Source organism: Bos indicus x Bos taurus, chromosome 12 (assembly GCF_003369695.1).
Source record: "Bos indicus x Bos taurus breed Angus x Brahman F1 hybrid chromosome 12, Bos_hybrid_MaternalHap_v2.0, whole genome shotgun sequence".
NCBI lineage: Eukaryota > Metazoa > Chordata > Mammalia > Artiodactyla > Bovidae > Bos > Bos indicus x Bos taurus.
In genome coordinates this window covers 65,084,477-65,107,390 of record NC_040087.1, presented here as the reverse complement: position 1 = coordinate 65,107,390, position 22,914 = coordinate 65,084,477, and the positions used below count along the sequence as shown (strand labels likewise).

The window sequence follows — 22,914 nt, the reverse complement described above, 5'->3', positions numbered from 1 at the left end:
AAGACATTTTTGGTTGTTACCACTTGGGGAGAGTGATATTAGTATCTGGGGATAGAGACCAGTCTGTATCTTCTAAAATGAGAAGTGACAATCCCCACCACCAGGAATCATCCCATCCATATTGTCAATGGTAGCCATGTTGAGAAAGTCTGCTCTATCTGGATGGATAGTGACTGACATATGTTAAGCAGAATTGTGCCTGTGGTTGTTGGGGTGAGGTGATGGGCGGCAAGAGCAATGAGACTGATGTTTTACATTTCAAAAATGCCTTGCTCTAGAGGTGTACACTGAGATCAAAGGGGTCTTAAGAAATAATGCTGTTAGTATTACCCTTCTAAAACCCTAAGTAAAATTTGTTTATTATCTTTCATGTATTATTACTTAAAAATCACAGTTGTAAAAATTCTAGACCCCATTTTTTCAGGAAGAAGGAGAAAAAACGAGAGACAGCCTTATTTGAATGGCTTAAAGTAGGGGAAACACTTAAAACATGGATAATGTCCATCATTTAGTTATCTTATCCAAATGATGTACCAGATTTCTGTGAAATTAAGGGGTCAATTTATCTTCTATTGACTCAACTTTCAGACTCAAAACACTTTTAGAACTCAACAAATTCCCTCCAATTTCCATATGGTTAATTAAATTTTATTGAAGACTAGCTCTACAGGAAGTCATAAATATTCCAATGGGAAAGTAATGAAGAGTGAATTCTGAGATTTCTAATTTGAAACCACAGGACCCTTAGCTGAGATCTGAGGGGGGAAAGATTCTGGCTGCTGCAGGAAGTTTTTGGTGTTGTGGTGATAGATGCGAAAATTAGGAAAAAAATACATTCAAATAGCACAGAATGTTACATGGTATCCACAGACTTTCAGAGAGCAGAGTATACCTGCCACTCCACAGTTTGCAGCCCATTCACTTTTTCCTACCTGGACCTTAGGAAGGATAATGTTATACCAGTTGGACAACTTTCTATTGAAATCTGTCTAGAGATTACAAAATTGATAGACTGCAGATATACCTCTATAAACAGATTTGTATTAAGATTTTAAAAAGAGATTCCATTTTCAACTATTTAAAATGAATTAAAAATACTGAAAAATCTTTGTTGCCAAGATTTTAACTAGACTTGTTTGAGTACTTGGCAAACCCTTCATCTTCCTTCTAAATTATAATTAAACCAGGTTACTGTCCATCTAGAACTAACTTCATCAATGTGCCAGTTTGGACTGTATTTTCAAAGCAGCAAGCACTTCTTTTGATCCTTAGAGAAAGAGAAGCTGTGAGGAAAAAAAAAAAAAATCGGTGGATTTCCACTATAAAGCCAGTAAAAATAGCTAAAAATAAAACTGTCCCCAAAATAAATATTAAAATGGTCTATCTTAATGCAAAAAGAAAAAATAAGAATCTTCATGGGGGCTGGGAAATAAGTAACCATAACAGTATTCCTTAAGTAGACAAATCTCAGAGTATTAAAGAGATTGCATTTAATTCTCAGCTTGGTGAAAAAGCATACATCACCCTTTGCTGTATTAAGCCTTCACTCTTTTATTAAACTATAACTTCAAGCTTCCTCTTCCCTAATATTTGCTTTAAACAAATAAGCAAATGAACAAACTTGAGTATTAGAAAGGAAAACTCGCAAAAGGTCAAATCAATTGATAGTTACCAATCAGTAGTCTGTATTAGCCCTGGGTATGGAAGATCCCCTGGAGAAAGAAACGGCAACTCACATTTTTGCCTGGAAAATTCCATGGACAGAGGAGCCTGGTGGGCTACAGGCTTTGGGGTCACAAAGAGTCAGACACAACTGGGCAACCAAGCATGAATGTACACATGTGTAACAGTTGATATCATAAAGACTAAATTTGGGATTGACATGTACATACTGCTAGATTTACAATAGATAACCAACAGGGACCTACTATAAAAAATAATCAAATAAAATATAAAATAAAAAAAGAATTACTGTTAAAAAAAAGACCAAGTAATATTTGGGACTGAACATTTTATATACTGAGTAACTGTTCGATGCAGAGGGCTACTACACACATTTTTATTTTTATTTTATTTTATTTTTTTTTTTTACACACATTTTTAAAATGAACTGTCTTGGTTCCTCATCTGTACTTGAGTTGGTTCCAATTCTGTTTTAGTCCAAATGTTTACACATATTCACCTTTCACTCACAATCCTGATAAGGGGAACTGCATTTCTTTGGACATGGAAGCAATTTAGATAGTGGTTAAAAGGAAGTGTTGATGAACACACAGCTGCAGGGGTGATGTCTGCAAGTTTTAATGACCAGCCTGCAAAGAATCAGAAGCACAATTTATAACAGCACCAAATTCCCACCTCTTGCTACATCACATTTTAAATCAAAGAAAACAAAGATTTTAAGAGAGGGAACATGTGGCCAACTGTTCACACTGTAGTCCCTGAAATCAATCTATTCCACCAGAGGACACTTTAAATGTTAGATATTTTCCTTCATGCTTTGTGATTTTTTTGTTTTTGTTTATGATACTTATCTTCTCTTGGCCAGATTGTTGGCTGACAAACTATTTTTAAACATTTATATGACTTCTGCTTATGCATTCCAGAGGGGGAAAGAGCTTTTGTTATAGGTAGTAAAAATCAAGAGAAACAGATAAGTCAGGGTTGTGATTTGCCAAAGGTCAAAGGTCATGACAAATGAATGACTCCAGAGGCTTTGAGGTCAAAGGTGCAACTGGGATCCCATAACCTCCAAGCAGCCTTTTACATCACAAAGGAAAGCAAAGCTTTTCTAGGCTTCATGAAGGAAATCTGTAGGCACATTCACACTTTTTCTTGAAAAATTATTTCAAAATGATTCTGCCCATGATAATTCTTCCTCTCAAAGCCAAGTGGCATGAAATAAGCTTTTATATAAATTGAATGTCTCCTTAGCATTTTATTAGTATTCTATATTGACAACCTAGAGGAAAAACTAACAAAGATGAATATGTGTTTCTTTAAAAGTGGAAAATAAGCACATTTTTTAGAAGATCAAGACCCACACTAAAGAAGTACATTTATCTTCTTTGTTATTTTTTCCAATCCCATGTGTATTTATAGAGTATACCTAAAAATTTGTTTTTCTTGAAAAACAAATTCACTTGAGAGAAATAGTGATCTCTTGTGCTTTCTATTTGGCATATAACTTTATGCTAAATTCTGAATACAGGTCCTAAATAAGGTTTTGTAATGCGCACCATTCTGATACTAGTATGTGCTTTTTCTTTTTTTAATTCTTTTTTTTTTTTTTTTGCTAATTTAAAGCAAATAAAAAAAAAACTTCAGTGATACCAGGGCCACTGTTTATATCAGAATGTCTGTGGCGGTTCTCACAATATATTAGTAGCTGGAGCTATATCTATACCATGTAAATGGGAGAAAAAAAATGCAAAACCTTACTTTTCAACTCCATTGCTTTCTAACCTCTCATGAGCACTTAATTCCTCATAGAGAAGGAAATAGTCACGCTGTAGAATCCTGTGGCCCATGAAGGGTAATTGGATAACATCTTTTGAAAGATTTACAAGGCTGCCAAGGATTTTGCCAGCTTTAAACCTGATTGATTCAGTGTGAAAAGATCTGAACAATTCTGACCTAAAAGTTTAAAGGCAGACCTTTCCTGTGAAAGTATAATTTAAAGCCTGTAATAAAATTGTATTGGAAAACACCACATTGAAGAACACAGCTATAAATTGCAAAATAGCATTATGTTAAAGGACATTTTTTTTCCCCCGAAGTCCTCTGAAAGAACCCTAATTGTTCACCAGATACTTTAATAATGAGGTGTTTTTGGTTTGGCCTTTTATGTTCTCCTGGAAAAAGTCCCGAAACAAAGACAAAATGAGCCAACTATTTTGCTTCCCTCACCAAAAAGTTTGACTTCTTGCTTATGCACACAGATGGAATTTCTACAACTTTTTTCTTATTAGGTAAAATAAAGAAAAGTGAAATCTCGTTTATCTTGAACAAAGAAGAGACCAAACAGACTTGTTTCATATTTTAATTTCTCAAAGTGCTGATTCTCATCATATATTAATTTCCATCTTGACAAAATATATACACGCATAATGAGTGCAATACTTTGTGAGTGGGCGCAAATGCTTGTGATGACTCAGACAGATTAATGATTAAACATCTTCCAGCTAATTACTCCAGGCCATTAATTATTTATCCAAGTCCATAAGTCTATCATCTATTTTAGCCACTCTCTTCTATGTCCCATTTTAGAAGAGGTGGGTGTAGAAAAACTAGAAGCATAAAAATTTCAAATGAAATTAAGTGATGTTACACATATTTTTTTCCTTTGTCTTTAGAATCAGGGAAAAATTGAGACTGTGGTATTTAGACAGAGTCTGTGTATCTTTAACAAAGCCTCCTTTGTAACACGTTCACTAACTTTGCATTTCCTCCTCAAATTTCAGCTTGAAGGATTTAGGGGAAAATTCCATGTGCCCACTTAACCTGTGAAGATTTGGGCTCTCTGCCATTTGCCTTTTGATTTTTTGAAACATATGAACTGGTCTTAGGATGTTTAAAACAGGAATCTTGATTTATGGGTACTTTGTCACCACATACAAATTTACTTGTGACCAGAAATGACTGCTTTCTGTGTCAATTTGTGATCACACTGACTTTCCAACAAAGTGAAAGCCTACTTTCCTCCCGTCCTTTAAAAGGACAGAATAAGACCTGTGGCACTAAAGGAAAAAGTTGAGAAATACCTAAAAGAGAAGCTGTCTTTCGTGTAAAATAGTTTGTACCAAGAAAAGGCATTCAGAAAGGAAGGAGGGACAATGTTCTGGACGCTATTTCTTTCCTGAAGAATTAGGTAATGAGTTAGCTCAGGCTTGCACCCCCTTTCCATCCTCTAACTAGAGTTCAGTTCTAGGAGGTAATTCAACCAGCTTGCTGAAAATCCTCCATGGTCCCCCTTATTGCATCAAGAGTGGAATAATTTCCACTGTATCAGCTTCCAGCTGGCTGTTAGCTATTTCTTCAGGATGCAGTACTTGGTCTACGCTAGTGCTCTAAACTGGCAGGGTCCCCAGAAGCTGTTCTTTAGAATGTTACAGTCAGTTAAGCTGAAAATTGTTAACTATTGGGAAATACACCCCAGGGTGAAGGAAAAGGCAAATTAAGAATTGGCTATAAAAATATTTTTTGGTATGTTCACATCACATCAATTTTCCTTATACAAAGTCATCCTACAAAAAAGAACAGAGGGACAGCCTTTTCTGGTGACCTGATTTTGAGTTCTGGTGCCACCTAGTGGGAAGGGAAGGAATAGAGCATGCCAAAGAGGCCTGACCGGAGTCACCACTCAGCAGATCAAGACAATTGATTCATTTCCTTCTTGTCACTATGTACGTGTGTGTATGTGCGTGCGTGTGTGTGTGTGTATGTTTAAAACCTTCGTCACTTTCCTGATGCAATGCTTTTCAGCACTCCATATCAAAGGATTGAGGTCAAATCCCTCTTTTGCTGACATTCAAGGCTTCCTGCAATCTGATTCCAGTTTATATTTGAAACGTTACTTGGCAACCATTCTTCGTGAAGTTTTTCATAACAGCCAGGCTGGTCTGCTTCAAACAACATTCCTTACCTTTGCTCGTGTCGCCTTTCCACTCAATATAGATTCTCTTATCCTTTTAGAATCTCATATTTAGAGAGATCTTATGGTTAGATGTCTTCAATACTAGTGCCTCCCAGAAAATTCCCTTTTAAGAAGTCCTCCAAACCTCTTTTTGAGACAGTGAATTTAATCTTATCTGAGATGACTTGTTATATTTTCAGCTACTTCTGGTAGAAAGTACTTTCTTATATGGAACCCACACCTCCAGTTCAAGAGCAGAGTGAGTGCTCGAAGTAGATGGTTCAGTGCAGACTCGGAAACAAGGTGGGTTACAGCTTTGTAACCTTCTTAGCGTGTGACATTGGGCACATGATAAGTTCACTAGATCTTAGTTACTTTACTTGTAAAATTGGGATTAGAATAGTGCCTCTTATCATTCAGAATCATGTATTGGCTTATATGTGTGAAAGCGCTTAGAACAGTATGTAACATGCAGTGTGTGCTTTGTATGTGTCTGATTTATTATGTTTATAGCTTTTGGAAGCCATTAACATAAAGATCGGAGAAGGCGATGGCACCCCACTCCAGTGCTCCTGCCTTGAAAATCCCATGGATGGAGGAGCTTGGAAGGCTGCGGTCCACAGGGTCGCTGAGGGTCGGACACGACTGAGCGACTTTATTTCACTTTTCACTTTCATGCATTGAAGGAAATGGCAACCCACTCCAGTGTTCTTGCCTGGAGAATCCCAGGGACGGGGGAGCCTGGTGAGCTGCCGTCTATGGGGTCACACAGAGTCGGACACGACTGAAGTGATTTAGCAGTAGCAGCAGCAGCAACATAAAAATATGCATGATAGTTGCGGTAATGAAAAGAGTGTATTGAACAACACATGTTGTTCAACGGCTTACTTGGAGCACCCCACCTATAAGACGCTGTCCTCGCTAAGGTTCTATGGGGACATAAGTTGGGGAGATGTCACATGCCATTTGCATCTACATCCTATATTATATGATATACGATAATTAGCATAATTAAGGCTGTCAACTTCTGTCATATAACAACCTACTTTTATCAATCTTGGCATTTCCTAAACCTATTTGACTCAAGAATTCTTTTTAATATAACATCTTGCATGTGTGCTAAGTCACTTCAGTTATGTCCAACTCTTTGCAACCCTATGGACCACAACTCACCAGGCTTCTCTGTCCATGGGGTTCTCTAGGCAAGAATACTGGAGAGGGTTGCCATGCTCTCCTCTAGGGCATCTTCCCAACCCAGGAATCAAACCCGCATCTCTTATGTCTCCAGCATTGGCAGGCAGATGGGTTCTTTACCACTAGCACCACTTGGGAAGCCCAGTATATAACATCTCAACATCTCATTATCTATTTATATTTTAGGAGACGAGGGCTTCAACTCAAAACCTTAAAGGATTTTCCTTAGTTTAAGCCGGGGAAGTAGGCTGGGTGAAATACAATATGGAGTAGGGTGAGTTATGAAAAACTAGAGGACACATGTCTTACTTACCTAAGAACATTTCAATTTGGCTCCTGAAAAAAACACTGCGAGGCCAATGGAAACATAGCTACAGGCTGAATCTGGGCCATGTTCAGCAAATTTGTGATTCCTGAAGAGCAGGAAAAGAGAAGTAACTGTGTAACCTGGGAAAGAACAATATTTTAGAGATATTCGAGAGATGCTAACAAGAAATTGCAAAGGAACAGTAAGAGATGTGGAACCTGGAAACAAAAAGAGGCAAAACAGGGATGTCTTTGGGGTCAGAGAGAAAGTGTGTTGGTTTCCTTTTGCTGCTGTTACAAATCGCCACAAACGTAGTGGCTTAAACCAATGCACGTATATTATCTTTAAGTTCTCCTAAGCAGAGGTCTGACCTGGGTCTCACTGGGCTACCAGGAAGGGATCAATTAGAGTCTCCGTGTTCCTCCTGGAGACTGAGGGAACAATCCGCTGCCTACCCTTTCCCAGCTTCTAGAAGAAGGCTGCCTAACACCCTCGGCTGGGGGTCCCTTCCTCCAGTGAAGATGTATCCAGTCCTCTTCACATCACATCATTCCGACCTCCTCTCTTGTCTCCCTCTTCCACTTTTAAGGAATCTTGTGATAACGTGAGACTCTCCTAAATATTCCAAGATACTCTCTATTTTAAGGTCAACCAGTTAACATTAATTTTATCTATAACCATTAATTCCCTTTTGTCATGTAACACGTATTCACAGATTTTGGGGAATGTAGATATGTAGATATCTTGGGGGATATTATTTTCTCTGTAGCAGAGGGTAAATTGGAAGAATACTGAATAGAGACAAGATTCGAGCTCCCCCCACCCCAGCAATGCATCTCTGTATTTATAACAATGGGAGAGAAAGTTGGGAAAGAAGAAGGAATTGAAACCCACTTGGTGAGCAATTAGACTCATCATCATGGCACAAATGATAAAGAATCCACCTGCCAACGCAGAAGATGCGGGAGACCCGGGTTCAATCCCTGGGTTGGGGAGATCCCCTGGAGGAGAAAATGGCAACCCACTCCAGTATTCTTTCCTGGGAAATCCCTGGCTGGCTACAATCCATGGGGTTTCAAAGAGTTGGAAATGACTGAGCACACACACATTTTCACAGTGTATGGCTCTAATCAAGCTGCATGATGGTGTCTGTGCAAATTAGAATAAAGATGCCCCTCCAGGAAGATGGTGGCTCAGCTGATAAAGAATCCACCTGCAATGTGGGAGACCTGGGTTTGATCCCTGGGTTGGGAAGATCCCCTGGACAAGGGAACGGCTACTCCAGTATTCTGGCCTGGAGAATTCACTGTATAGTCCATGGGGGTCACAATAATTCAGACATGACTGAGTGACTTTCACTTTCCAGGAAGATGAGTTAGAAAAGGAGGCTTTTCTAGCAGGTGAATTCCTCCCAACCCATCCTCCCTCACCTGGGGACAGACGATGGCACAAAGATGGCCCTCATCCAGGCTGATGCAGGTCTATGTAGGGTGAAGCAGCTGGGCAGCCCCCGGCTGGACTCCTCTGTTGGGAGTCTTCACTACCACAGTGATGGCCTGCATCCCGGCCTCCGCTGGGAAAGCTTCTCCTTGTTCTCTCTCGTGCCCAGAGTTGTGCTTCTGGCCCGGTTTTCCCCAAACTTCCTGGGTTCTCTCAGAACAATTTGTGCAGAGTTCTAGAACAGCCCACAGCACATGTCAGCTTGGTTTCTTCCTCTTTAACAATGAGTTTGCTGAAAGAAAGGACACTTGAAACATTTTTTTTTCAACTGCAGCAGAATGTTTGCATTTATATCATTAGATTTACCACGGGTGGGGTGTGTGACACGATGTTACACAATATTAGAATATATTTTAAAACACTGCTGGCAGACCTGGGTTCGATCCCTGGGGTTGGGAAGATCCCCTGGAGGAGAGTGTGGCTACCCACTCCAGTATTCTGGCCTGTAGAATTCCATGGACTAGTCCAAGAGGTTGCAAAGAGTAGGACACGTCTGAGTGACTTTCACTTAATGCATTGTCATAGTGACTTCCCAGATGGAGCCCGTGATAAAGAATTTGCTTGCCAATGCAGGGGAGGCAAGAGATGTGGGTTCCATCCCTGGGTGGGGAAGATTCCCTGGAGCCGGAAATGACAACCCACTCCAGTATTTTTGCCTGGAAAATTCCATGGAGAGGAACCTGGCAGGCTACAGTCTATGGGGTTGCAAAGAGTTGGACATGACTGAGCATGTATGCATGTGACAATGCGTTGTCATACCAATCTTGTAAGTACCTGGTTCTTTCTTCCTTTCCACCTATACCCTGGTGTTCTTTTCCTTTTTCCTGCCCAAGTCACTAATTTCAAGGTTTTATCTTATTCATTTCTTTGCTCAATCAGTTAATAGATATTTACTGAGGACTTGACTATATTCTCAGTATTGCTACATGAGTCAGAAGTCCCTGCTCTAGTAGACAAGATAATATATAGGTATTATATAGATATTTTGTATCTATATAATCTATAGAGATTTTATAGATATCTACTGTGTAAATGTTATACCACCATACCTATGGTCTCTGAAATTTGGGTAGGCACCTGAAATACTGCCTTTATCACTGACTTACCTAAAAACAAACACAAATTTGCTCAAGTTTGTGTGAATCAGATGGCCCAGTGGACACATGCAGATGTCACATACCTTAACTGTAAGTGAAAGTCTCCATCCTTAAGTCACAGAGTTCCTGCTGCATAGGAAACAAGACCAGCTGAGCAACAGTATCAATGCCAAGCTCCACCCAGATTCTATAGCTCCTAGGAATGGAATCTGCCATATCTTCATTCCTTAATATGAAGGAGACATGGGCCCCTGAAGGCAGTGGACGGTCAGGGGTTATAAATAGTCAAATAGCCCTTTGCTCTGAATGGCTAATTGCTAGCTGCTACTTTGAGATTGCTCCTGGGGCAATACAGCTTTACTCTCGAAATCCTGGGCATTTAATTGTTCAACCATATCATCCTTAATCTAGCCTGCATGAAGCTAGGGATTTTGGAGGAAAAATACTTAACTATAAAGGCTTTTAATTTTCATACTTTCAAGAAAGCCAGACTTCATGATGCAGATAAAGTAAAATGTTTTTCATGATTCTATTGTCTGTTGACCAGTAAATCTTTTAGAGGGTCACACTGGGAACATTGTCAGAGAAGGCAATGGCAACTCACTCCAGTACTCTTGCCTGGAAAATCCCATGGACGGAGGAGCCTGGTAGGCTGTAGTTCATGAGGTCGCTAAGAGTTGGACACAACTGAACGACTTCACTTTCACTTTTCACTTTCATGCATTGGAGAAGGAAATGGCAACCCACTCCAGTGTTCTTGCCTGGAGAATCCCAGGGACGGGGGAGCCTGGTGGGCTGCCATCTATGGGGTCGCACAGAGTCGGACACGACTGAAGCGACTTAGTAGCAGCAGCAGCAGGGAACATTATAAGGCTGTGTTATGCTGATTTGAGTTTTTCAAATGCCTAAATGAAGTGATTCCTGAGTGACTTGGAGTATAGTTTTAAGATTAAAAGGCATGGGGCATTTGTACCTATGGAATATCCTTCACCTTTGAAAGTGTTAGTCACTCAGTCATGTCCGACTCTTTGCAACCCCATGGACTGTAGCCTGCCAGGTTCCTCTGTTCATGCAGATTCTCCAGGCAAAAATACGGGAATGGGTTGCCATTCCGTTCTCCAGAGGATCTTCCTGACTCGGATTGAACTTGGCTCTTCCACATTGCAGGCAGATTCTTTACCATCTGAGCCACAAGGGAAGCCCATGGAATATCCTTCACCTTTAAGGAAAGCTTATCATTTGAAGAGTTAAGGAAACTGGCAATCAATGCTGTATTCACTAGAGAACTGATTCAATATTCCAGTGAATTTCTAGAGTGAATTTTTGACAACTGAAGCCATTTTATTGATGTAAGAGCTATAATTTAATGTTCATTTCATATCTCAAGTGCTTTATTTGTACCTTCTCATTTAATCTTCAAAACTTCCATTTTATGGGAGAGAAAACTGAGGTATAGTTGACTTGAATCCAGGGGCAATCTGAAAATCAAGTTCAAGCTCTTCAGCCTTTCATTCCTTTCTCAATATGAACTTTAAAGCATTTTTTTTCTTTTTAAATAATGAAGCATGAGTGTGTAATATTAGGAAAGAAACTGGCCAGCTTTAAGTGAAAATGAAATGGAAAGCAATTAATTTCTCTTAAAATGAATGAAGGTTGTTCTAAATGCATACAGAGGGGATTTCATGTATGAAAACTTACCAGAAAAATAAATCCTCTTCTCTAAATAAGCAATCATAGTGTTAATCCTTCTGTCTTTTCAATGTTTATATTTATATTTTTAAACATTTGTTCTTAAAAGTTGGTATTTTCTACCATTGTATATTTCTACCATTGTATATAATCTACCATGGTATATTATTTTCTCTCTGCCTCTCCTCTCTCTCTCTATATATGTGCTAAGTCATTTTAGCCCTGTCCGACTCTTTGTGACCCCATGGACTGCAACCTTCCAGACACCTCTGAACATGGGATTCTACAGGCAAGAATACTGGAGTGGGTTGCCGTGCCCTCCTCCAGGGGGTCTTCCCAATCCAGGGATTGAACCCACATCTCTTATGTCTCCTGCATCTACAAGCAGGTTCTTTACCACTAGCACCAGCTGGGAGGCCCGTATATGTTTATGGGCTTCCTTTGTAGCTCAACAGGAGACCCCGGTTCAATTCCTGGGTGAGGAAGTTTCCTTGGAGAAGGGATAGGCTACCCATTCCAGTATTCTTGGGCTTTCCTGGTGGCTCAGACAGTAAAGAATCTGCCTGCAATGCGGGAGACCTGGGTTTGATCCCTGGGTTGGGAAAATCCCCTGGAGGAGGACATGGCAACCCTCTCCAGTATTCTTGCCTGGAGAATCCCCATGGACAGAGGAGCCTGGCAGGCTACAGTCCATGGGGTCACAAAGAGTCAGACATGACTGAGCGACTAAGCACACACATATATACACATATACATAAAACATTACTTATTCATAAACTAACTGAGAATCACTGCCCTGAACCCTCTCTACTTGCCTATAAATCAGTTCTCCAGCATTTGGAAAGGAAGTATAAGCAGTAGAATAACGTGCAACCAAAGAGGCTTTTAGTCAAAGCCTAGTCAAAGCCTTTCCTAAACCTGACTGGCTGTTTGCTCCTCAGTATCTTCTCTCTGTAGCATGGGAACCATAGCAGAACTTAAAAGACAGGGCTATTGGGAGGATTATGTGCAATGAGAAATGTCAATATTATTCTCTCTATGGAGGAACTTTAGGATTTGAGCCTTCTAAATCAATCCGTTTGCTGACGTTCGAGTAAAAGACAGTCTTTTTCGAGGAAGAGAAAGTCGCTCAGTCATGTCTGTCTCTTTATGACCCTACGGATTATAAAGTCTATGGAATTCTCTAGGCCAGAATACTGGAGTGGGTAACCTTTCCCTTCTCCAGGGGATCTTCGCAACCCAAGGATCAAACCCAAGTCTCTGGCATTGCAGGTGGATTATTTACCAGCTGAGTCACAAGGGAAGCCTCCTTTTTGGTTAAATTCCAGCCCTGTCTCTCTGAGTCAGTAAGCTAGGGCTTGACATAAGCCCTGCTCAGCTGACCCCCCTGTTCTGTGTGGTAAAAACTGCACCTCTCACAAAGACAGTTTTGCCTCCAGTGTGTGGTAGCAATGAGAGAGACTGAGAAACAGTCAAACAAAGATCTAGTGAATGAAGTTCCTGAAAAATCACTGAAGTGATGTACATCGGAAAATGCATGATGGCACAATTTGTAATACAATTTTAAAGTTCAGTTTTTTTTCTCTCTGTAGTTATTGTTACCAAGGCAGTTGCCCCAGAACCATACCTCTCCCTCACATTGTTGTTTGTTGTTCAGTCGTGATCATGCCAGGACTTCAGCAAGTCAGGCTTCCCTGTCCTTCACCATCTCCCGGAATTTGCTCAAACTAATGCCCATTGGGTCAGTGATGCCATCCAACCATCTCATCCTCTGTCACCCCCTTCTCTTCCTACCCTCAATCTTTCCCAGCAGCAGGGTCTTTTCCAATGAGTTGGCTCTTTGCATCTGGTGCCAAAGTATTGGAGCTTCAGCTTCAGCATCAGTCCTTCCAATGAATATTCAAGGTTGATCTCCTTTAGGATTGACTGGTTGGATCTCCTTGCAGTCCAAGGGACTCTCAAGAATCTTCAACACCACAGTTCAAAAGAATCATTTCTTTGGTCCTCAGCCTTCTTTATTGTCCAACTCTCACATCCATACACGATTACTGGAAAAACCATAGCTTAGACCTTAGTCTTATTATACACTCATTGTGATACATTAGTTAAACGACATACCCAAAGTGCCATGACAGTTGATGAGTGCCATGACAACAACCAGAAAAGTCCATACAAGGACGAAAAAGGAGAGATGCATCAGTTCCGGGTCCAAAACACACACCTGTTCTTGAAATACTCTTGAATATTCTGCTCACTCTTTCCAGTGTTTCCCCTTTTTATCTTGATCCTCCTTTATATTTAGTGTCTCCACCCAAATTGGGCTGACAAGTTGATTTGTGAATTAGGTTCTCACTTCTCTATTCTTTGGCCTTTTAGTAAAGCCTATGCTGTTCCAGTCTTAGCATTGATTTTGCTGTTGGCTGGGTAAATTCAACCAAAAAAGGAATCTCTCCAGGACAGGGGGCCTCAGCCTGAGCTAGAACCCCAGTTGGAGGTACGGTTGATGACTTTAGTAACATTATGACCATGGACAGTCCTTTTTATGTGGCCACGAGACTTATATATGGATTGTTTAGATTTCTTTCTTCTATATCTTTTAGGAAATCAACTGCTTTTTTAGCCATCAGAGGGACATGAGTTTGAGCAAGCTCCGGAAGTTGGTGATGGACAGGGAAAACTGGCGTGCTGCCGTCCATGGGGTCACAGAGTGTTGGACACGACTGAGCGATTGAACTGACTGACTGAAGAGTAATTAAGGAAATCAAAAAAGAAACACTCAAATGTTTTAAATAAATATTCTGTCAACTTAAATCTTCTATACTTAGCATGTATTGGAGTATTTATAGTTTTAAAACACTTTAAATTACTTTAGATAATGTTTCTTAAAATGACTTTTTAAAAATTTGCTTTGGGGATGATTATAGCCATTGGGTGGAGCCAGCAATTAAAAAGTATTTGACACTTCAAAAAAATAAAACACTTTTGGCATGTGAAAAGTCATTTACAATCACACCTCAAACTTTAGCTGTTAATATTAACAGCCGAAAGGGTCGTTACACACTTATAAAGGAAGTTTCACTAAATATAGTCGACATTAAGGAGACGTGTTGACAAGAAGAATTGAAAATAAAACCTCAAGACAACTTTTTGATTTAAAATTCTATTTTTTGAGCGTGAATGTCATTTTTGAGGAAACTTACACTGTCTTGCAACATTATAAAGAAATGAGAAAATAAGCCAAAGAAAATGCTGTTTAGGTGGATAGTCTTAAATAGGCACATAAGTTTCATCTTGTTCACCCTGTTCGTCTATTCAGGAGACTTCCTTACCCCCGTTGATTGCAATATATTATGTTTTTTAATTGAATTACAGGAAAATGATTTTGTCCTGATAAATAATTTGGATTTTCTTTACTATAACACAAAGGGTTAATATTCTTATAAATATTAAACCAAAACATTTACATTTCTTACTGAAAACATGTCTCCCTTCAGGTCAAGGGCATAGGGGAAGGCAGTTTTGGTCTCTTTACTGAAAATGATAGCCTTGCAAACCCAGTTATTTTCATGAGAGGGTTTTCCTAATTTATTTATATCTTCTATAAGCATATTAAACCTGGAGGCCTTGAACTTGGGTTTTCCACAGAGAAGATAATCTTTCCAATGTACAGACACAGTAAGCTCTCCTAAATGTTATACTTTTTGAGGCCCATAGGAGTCAAATAACCATTATTTTTTTCATTGTGCTAGAGAATAGCAAAATTCTCACCATGACATTTGAATCTTTAAAAGAAGTTTAAATTCATCTCAATATAAATTGAGTGATTTCATTCCTTTCCTCAAATCTGTGCACTGAGGAATCCGGGAATCAACCGCAATGCCACTGGATTTTAGATTCAAGATATTGGACAAGTCACTTAAACTTCTCAGCATTGATAGAAGCATAAAATGATGCCAAAGTATAGTAAACATGACATGAAGAGCCTTGGCTTAAGGTAGTAGCTGTGGAGATGGGGAGAGTTGATATTATAGGCCCTATAACATGCATGCCCCAAAAGGGCATATTCTGGAAGTAGAGTATGACAGGAGGAGAAACAGGAAAATCAAGGACAGCTATAAGTTTTTCGGCATGCAATTGGGTAGTCTGTGATACCATTTGCTGAACTGAGGAAATTTAAGGAGGAAGAAAATGATGCCATGAGGAAAATGTTCAGAGCCACCTGGCCAACCTCAGGTGCTGATGGTGTCCATTCCTTCAAATGTGATGACTTAGGAACCGAGTAAACCTGCCTCTTCCTTCCTCCTTTCAAGACGTCGTTCACCTTCTAGTTCATGCCTAGAACTTTATGCAAAAACTTGAATTTTGATGCTTAACATTTGTCTAGAGCTCCATGTCTGCAATTCTAAGATCCATTAGCTTGAAAAACTAGAAGGTTTGCATAACTCGCCTGGTGACAAAACTCATCTGATGTGATCTCATCTGGTGGCAGATTCAAGCTTGAATTTAATTGAGGCCAGTTTATAACTTTCATCCCTCTTGGTATTGCAATTCTTACATTTTAGTGCAGAAATATTGGTGGTTCCCTGATGGCTCAGATGGTAGAAAATCCACCTGCAATGCAGGAGACCCAGGTTTGATCCCTGGGTAGGGAAGATCTCCTAGAGAAGGGAATGGCTGCCTCCCCAGTATTCTTGCCTGGAGAGTTCCATGAACAGAGGAGCCTGGCAGGCTACAGTCCATGGGCTTGCAAAGAGTCAAGTATGACTGAGTGACTGAGCACAAAAGCTAAAAATAAATCATCTCTATAAGGGTACTTAGGGCTTCCCTGGTAGCTCAGATGATAATCTGCCTGCAATTCAGGAGACCCAGGTTCAATCCCATGGTCAGAAAGAGCCCCTGGAGAAGGGAATAGCAACCCACTCTATTTTTTCTTGCCTGGAGAATTCCATGTACAGAGGAGCCTGGCAGGCTACAGTCCATGGGGTCACAAAAAGCTGGATACACTGAGGAGAAGTACTAAAACATCTGATTACAGGGTGCTGCTCTAGATCCTATTGGATTACATAGGATATGATACAAATATGGTATTTTCTTTATAAAATTAAAAGAAATTGAGAATTCTGACACACATCTGTACCAAGGCATTAGAGAATAGATTGTAGAGCTGGTATTCCTAAACTTCAAATTGGATAGTACTTTATTACACGTTTTATTATTTGATTGAAAAAAAATGTTGGATCCTCATCTGAGAGAAGAAGGTATTTACAAGGTACACTCTGCCCAGGGAAGAAGTTGGGAGAACAAACCTTGCTGACATTATAATCTCTCTAGATCCAAGCATGAAGAACAATGTAGGGGACTCCAAATTAATGGATTTTGAGGGCAGAAAGGTCAGTATTCTTATGAAACAAAAAGTCACATAGACATGTTAAACAGGTTACATTAATCAGCAGTTGTTTCACTGTAATAAATAAAGAATTATGTCAAAACTCAAATTGTTTTGCTCACATTAACAAGGAACAGCTTGAACATGTAATGCCATTAATTCTAAATTATACATTTTCCACCTTTTAGCTTTTATGAAATGGGCATGTATCTTACAATGGATGTAATCTCAAAATGGACCCTGATCAGGTAGAACGGATGATGTATTATTGCTTGAGTGTACTCAACCTTGATTGTTGTTTCTGGCAGCATGATGGGAAAAAGAAACCCTCAATGTCTAAATCATAAACTATCTAAGGGCTTTAATATGACAGTATCTTAGTCCACTCAATCTGCTGTAACAAAAATACCATAGGCTGTGTGGCTTATAAGCAACAGAAACTTATTTCTCAGAGTTCTGGAGGCTGCCAAGTCCACGATCAAGGCATGAGCAGATTTGGTGTCGGGTGAAGAACGCATTCCTGGCTCATAGATGGTCTCCTTATTGCTGTGTCTTCACATGGTGGAAGAGGCAAGAGAGCTGAGGTCTGTTTTCTAAGGGCACTAATTTTATTCATGAGGGTGCCACCCTCAAGACCTACTCACCTCCCAAAGTCCCCACCTTCAAATACCACCACATTAAGGATTAGGCTTCAATATATGAATTGTGGTCAGACATAAACATTAAGTTTTAGAATAAGGTCATAATCGTTACCTGAAATCCTTCATGGTCAGTATTCAGTTGGGATTAAGAAAGCACCATCATCAAAACTTGCAGGATGTCAGAAACTTGAAAGAAAACCTCAAAGGCAATTATTGGGACATATTTTAAGAGTATCACCAGTTTTCTGGATGGCACAGAGGTTCATAGTTCATAGTTAGTTCAGTCGCTCAGTTGTGTCCGATTCTTTGCGACTCCGCGGACTGCAGCACACCAGGCTTCCTTGTCCATCACCAACTCCCGGAGCTTGCTCAAACTCATGTCCATTGAGTTAGTGATGCCATCCATCACCTCGTCCTCTGTCATCCCCTTCTCCTGCCTTCAATCTTTTCCAGCATCAGGGTCTTTTCCAGTGAGTCAGTTCTTCACATCAGGTGGCCAAAGGATTGGAGTTTGAGCTTCAGCATCAGTCCTTCCAATGAATATTCAGGACTGATTTCCTTTATGATGGACTGGTTGGATCTTCTTGCAGTCCAAGGGGCTCTCAAGAGTCTTCTCCAACACCAGAGTTCAAAAGCATCAATTCTTCTGCTCTCAGCTTTCTTTATAATCCAACTCTCACATCCATGTATGACTACTGGAAAAACCATAGCTTTGACTAGACAGACCTTTGTTGGCAAAGTAATGTCTCTGCTTTTCAATATGCTATCTAGGTTGGTCATAGCTTTTCTTCCAAGGAGCAAGCATCTCTTAATTTCATGATTGCAGTCACCATCTGCAGGTGATTTTGGAGCCCACGAAAATAAAATCTGTCACTGTTTCCATTGTTTCCCTATCTATTTGCTATGAAGTGATGGGATCAGATGCCATGATCTTAGTTTCTTGAATGCTGAGTTTTAAGCCAGCTTTTTCTCTCTCCTCTTTCACTTTCATCAAGAGGCTCTTTAGTTCTCTTCACTTTCTGCCATAAAGGTGATATCATCTGCGTATCTGAGGTTACTGATATTTCTCCCAGCAATCTTGATTCCAGCTTGTGTTTCATCCAGCCTGGCATTTTATATAATGTACTCTGCATATAAGTTAAATAAGCAGGGTGACAATATGCAGCTTTGACGTAATCCTTTCTCAATTTGGAACCAGTCCATTGTTCCATGTCTGGTTCTAATGGTTGTTTCTTGACCTGCATACAGATTTCTCAGGAGGCAAGTAAGGTGGTCTGCTATTCCCCATCTCTTTCAGAATTTTCCACAGTTTGTTGTGATCTACACAGTCAAAGGCTTTGGCATAATTAATAAAGCAGAAATAGATGTTTTTCTGGTTTTATCCTGCTTTTTCAATGATCCAACGGATGTTGGCAATTCTTTTTTTTGTGATAAAAAATTTTATTTGAAGTCCACCAATTCCTTTAATTTTTTCCTCTCAATGAAAATTACAGCTGCTACTTTTATTTTTATTAATTTTATTTTATAAAATATAAATTTATTTATTTTAATTGGAGGCTAATTACTTTACAATATTGTATTGGTTTTCCATACATCAACATGAATCCACCATGGGTGTACATGTGTTCCCCATCCTGAACCCCCCCTCCCACCTCCCTCCCCATACCATCCCTCTGGGTCATCCCAGTGCACCAGCCCCAAGCATCCTGTATCCTGGATCGAACCTGGACTGGCGATTCATTTCATATATGATATTATACATGTTTCAATGCCATTGTCCCAAATCATTCCACCCTCTCCTTCTCCCACAGAGTCCAAAAGACTGTATCCAAAAGTCTACAAGCAATAAATGCTGGAGAAAAGGGAACCCTCTTACACTGTTGGTGGGAATGCAAACTAGTACAGCCACTATGGAGAACAGTGTGGAGATTCCTTAAAAAACTGGAAATAGAACTACCTTATGACCCAGCAATCCCATTGCTGGGCATACACACTGAGGAAACCAGAAGGGAAAGAGACACATGTACCCCAGTGTTCATCGCAGCACTGTTTATAATAGCCAGGAAGCCATGGAAGCAACCTAGATGTCCATCAGCAGATGAATGGATAAGAAAGCTTTGGTACATATACACAATGGAGTATTACCCCGCCATTAAAAAGAATACATTTGAATCAGTTCTAATGAGGTGGATGAAACTGGAGCCTATTATACAGAGTGAAGTAAGCCAGAAAGAAGAACACCAATACAGTATTCTAATGCATATATATGGAATTTAGAAAGATGGTAATGATAACCCTGTATGCAAGACAGCAAAAGAGACACAGATGTTGGCCATTTGATCTCTGGTTTGGTTCCTCTGTTTTTTCTAAATCCAGCTTGAACATCTGGAAGTTCACGGTTCTTGTACTGTTGAAGCCTGGCTTGGAGATTGTGAGGATTACGTTACTAGTTTGTGAGATGAGTGCAATTGTGCAGTAGTTTGAGTGTTCTTTGGCATTGCTCTTCTTTGGGATTGGAATGAAAACTGACTTTTCCAGTCCTGTGGCCACTGCTGAGTTTTCCAAATTTGCTGGCATATTGAGTGCAGCACTTTCACAGCATCATCTTCTAGGATTTGGAATAGCTCAACTGGAATTCCATCACCTGCACTAGGTTTGTTTGTAATGATACTTCTTAAGGTCCACTTGACTTCATACTCCAGGATGTCTGGGTCTAGGTGAGTGATCACACCATCATGATTACTGAAGATCTTTTTTGTATAGTTCTTCTGTGTATTCTTGCCACCTCTTCTTAATATCTTCTGCTTCTGTTAGGTCCATACCATTTCTGTCCTTTATTGTGCCCATCTTTGCATGAAATATTCCCTTGGTATCTCTAATCTTCTTGAAGAGATCTCTAGTCTTTCCCATTCTATTGATTTCCTCTATTTCTTTGCATTGATTGCTGAGGAAGGTTTTCTTATATCTCCTTGCTATTCTTTGGAACTCTGTATTCAAACGGGTATATCTTTCCTTTTCTCCTTTGCCTTTTGCTTCTCCTCTCTTCACAGCTATTTCTAAGGCCTCCTCAAACAACCAGTTTGCCTTTTGGCATTTCTTTTCCTTGGGGATAATCTTGATTGCTGTCTCCTGTACAATGTCACAAACCTCCGTCCATAGTTCTTCAGGCATTCTGTCTATCAGACCTAATCCCTTGAATCTATTTGTCACTTCCACTGTATAATCATGAGGGATTTGATTTAGGTCATACCTGAATAGTCTAGTGGTTTTCCCTACTTTCTTCAATTTAAGTCTGAATTTGGCAATAAGGAGTTCATGGTCTGAGCCATAGTCAACTCCTGGTTTTGTTTTTGCTGACTGTATAGATCTTCTCCATCTTTAGCTGCAAAGAATATAATCAATCTGAGTTCAGTTTTGACCATCTGGTGATGTCCACGTGTAGAGTCTTCTCTTGGATTGTTGGAAGGGGGTGTTTGCTAAGACCAGTGCATTCCCTTGGCAAAGCTCTATTAGCCTTTGCCCTGCTTCATTCTGTACTCCAAGGCCAAATTTGCCTGTCACTCCAGGTATTTCTTTAATAATTAGTAAAATAACTATATTGGTGTATTCATTCTTTTTACCATGTTATATAAATTACCACAAATTTCTCGAGGTAAAAGCATATAAACATTCAGTATTAGATGTAATAATGAAGTAATACTTTGATTAATTATTTTTAAATACAGTAACAAAGATCCATAGATTAATTATATTGAAATGTCCTGAAATAGTAAGTACTTAGGCAGGTAGCATGCAATATACAACTTAAATCTCTGAAAATAATTTGTGTCTTTGTGAACTATGTGTTTTTTTGTTTGAATATATTGTATGAAATGTTAAATAATGCATAATAAGAAAATGATCAAATCCTTGACAAATGCTGTTAATAAACACAGAAATATGGTAAAAGAGTATAGTAAAAGGTGAAAGTGAAACAGAGTTCTTATTGATCTCTAGTCTTTCCCATTCTATTGTTTCCTCTATTTTATGACAAAGCAGAGCTTATCTATAACTCTTTGTGGGAAGTGATTCAAAAGAGTAAGTTCTGGTGAAGAAGTTATGGTTCCTTTACCAATTTTTTTATATTCTATTTTCCTTTTTTATGAGTGCAAAAGAGACCGATATGAAAATATTATATGCATATGTAATAATTTACATTTTTATGTGAACCATTTCTAAAGTCTCATTTGAATTTGTTACAATACTGCTTCTACTTTATATTTTGTTGTTATTTTTTTGCCCCAGGGCATGTGGGATCTTAGTGCCTTGATCAGGGATAGAACCCACATCCCTGCATTAGAAGTCAAGGTGGACTGCCAAAGAAGTCCCAGCATATTATTTCAACAAACATAAAATAAAAATTCTAGTTATAAGAAAGTACTGTCAGGTTGATTCACATTGTTGTACAGCAGAAACTAACACAACATTTTAAAGCAATTACATCAAAAAAACTCAATTTAATTGGCTGATTAAAAAAAATAGCTCTATGAACCAGGGGCACATTTCAAAATTGATGTCTTTTATTTGATGAAATATGAATCTCCTTTATAGAAAAAAGCTAAAAGGACTCGGAGATAGACAGATGACTGTGCAAAAGGCAAAGATTGCAGTCTCAGGTTATACTTCTACTCTGCTTTTTTTCTGAACTCAGGTTCATGTATTACTTTCCCTCTGGCCTTTTCCTGGCACTCTGCTCTCATGCTTAAAAGGAGTATTCACTTCATTAATTTCCAGCATTTCCAGCACATAAACCTTTGAGTACCGGTCAAAGATTGGACTTATGGCCACAAGCAACTTAAGTGCATGTTTTTCTCAATGATGGCATATGTCTCAAAAGGTTAGCCTTCATTTTCATGAATCTTAACCTAATGCAAAATTAACTTTGAATTTATATTCCTTGAGTCTATCCTGCCTACCAGCTTTTTCTCTTAAATTCTCATTACTAAAGAAGAGTATGAGCTCATTTGTAAGGTTTTTTTTTTTTTTAATTCTTTAACTGAAGGATAATTGCTTCACAGAATTTTGTTGTTTTCTGCCAAATATCAACATGAATCAGCCATAGGTATACATATGTCCCCTTGTAAAGGTTTTTGATATGCAAAATTGTATACCTATGCAAACAGGAGACAGGGATCAAGACCATCGCCATGGAAAAGAAATGCAAAAAAGCAAAATGGCTATCTGAGGAGGCCTTACAAATAGCTGTGAAAAGAAGAGAAGCGAACAGCAAAGGAGAAAAGGAAATATATAAACATCTGAATGCAGAGTTCCAAAGAATAGCAGGAGAGATAAGAAAACCTTCCTCAGCAGTCAGTGCAAAGAAATAGAGGAAAACAACAGAATGGGTAAGACTAGAAATGTCTTCAATAAAATTAGAGATACCAAGGGAACATTTCATGTAAAGATGGGCTCGATAAAGGACAGAA

At 39.2% G+C, this 22,914-nt stretch overlaps 1 long non-coding RNA gene across 5 annotated transcripts in view; it reads right to left on the bottom strand.

Moving 5' to 3' along the window:
- Positions 1-1,982: 1,982 nt before the first annotated feature.
- LOC113902468 overlaps positions 1,983-22,914 on the bottom strand; it is a 33,725-nt gene continuing 12,793 nt past the window's right edge. For 2 of the 5 annotated variants that reach the window (XR_003513833.1, XR_003513834.1), the window contains exons 2-4: positions 8,567-8,868; positions 7,143-7,276; positions 1,983-2,312 (exon numbers count right to left, since the gene is read on the bottom strand). This is a non-coding gene — a long non-coding RNA (uncharacterized LOC113902468). The remainder of the gene's footprint in view (positions 2,313-7,142; positions 7,277-8,566; positions 8,869-22,914) is intronic. The other 3 variants (XR_003513836.1, XR_003513837.1, XR_003513835.1) reach the window with 2 other exon arrangements.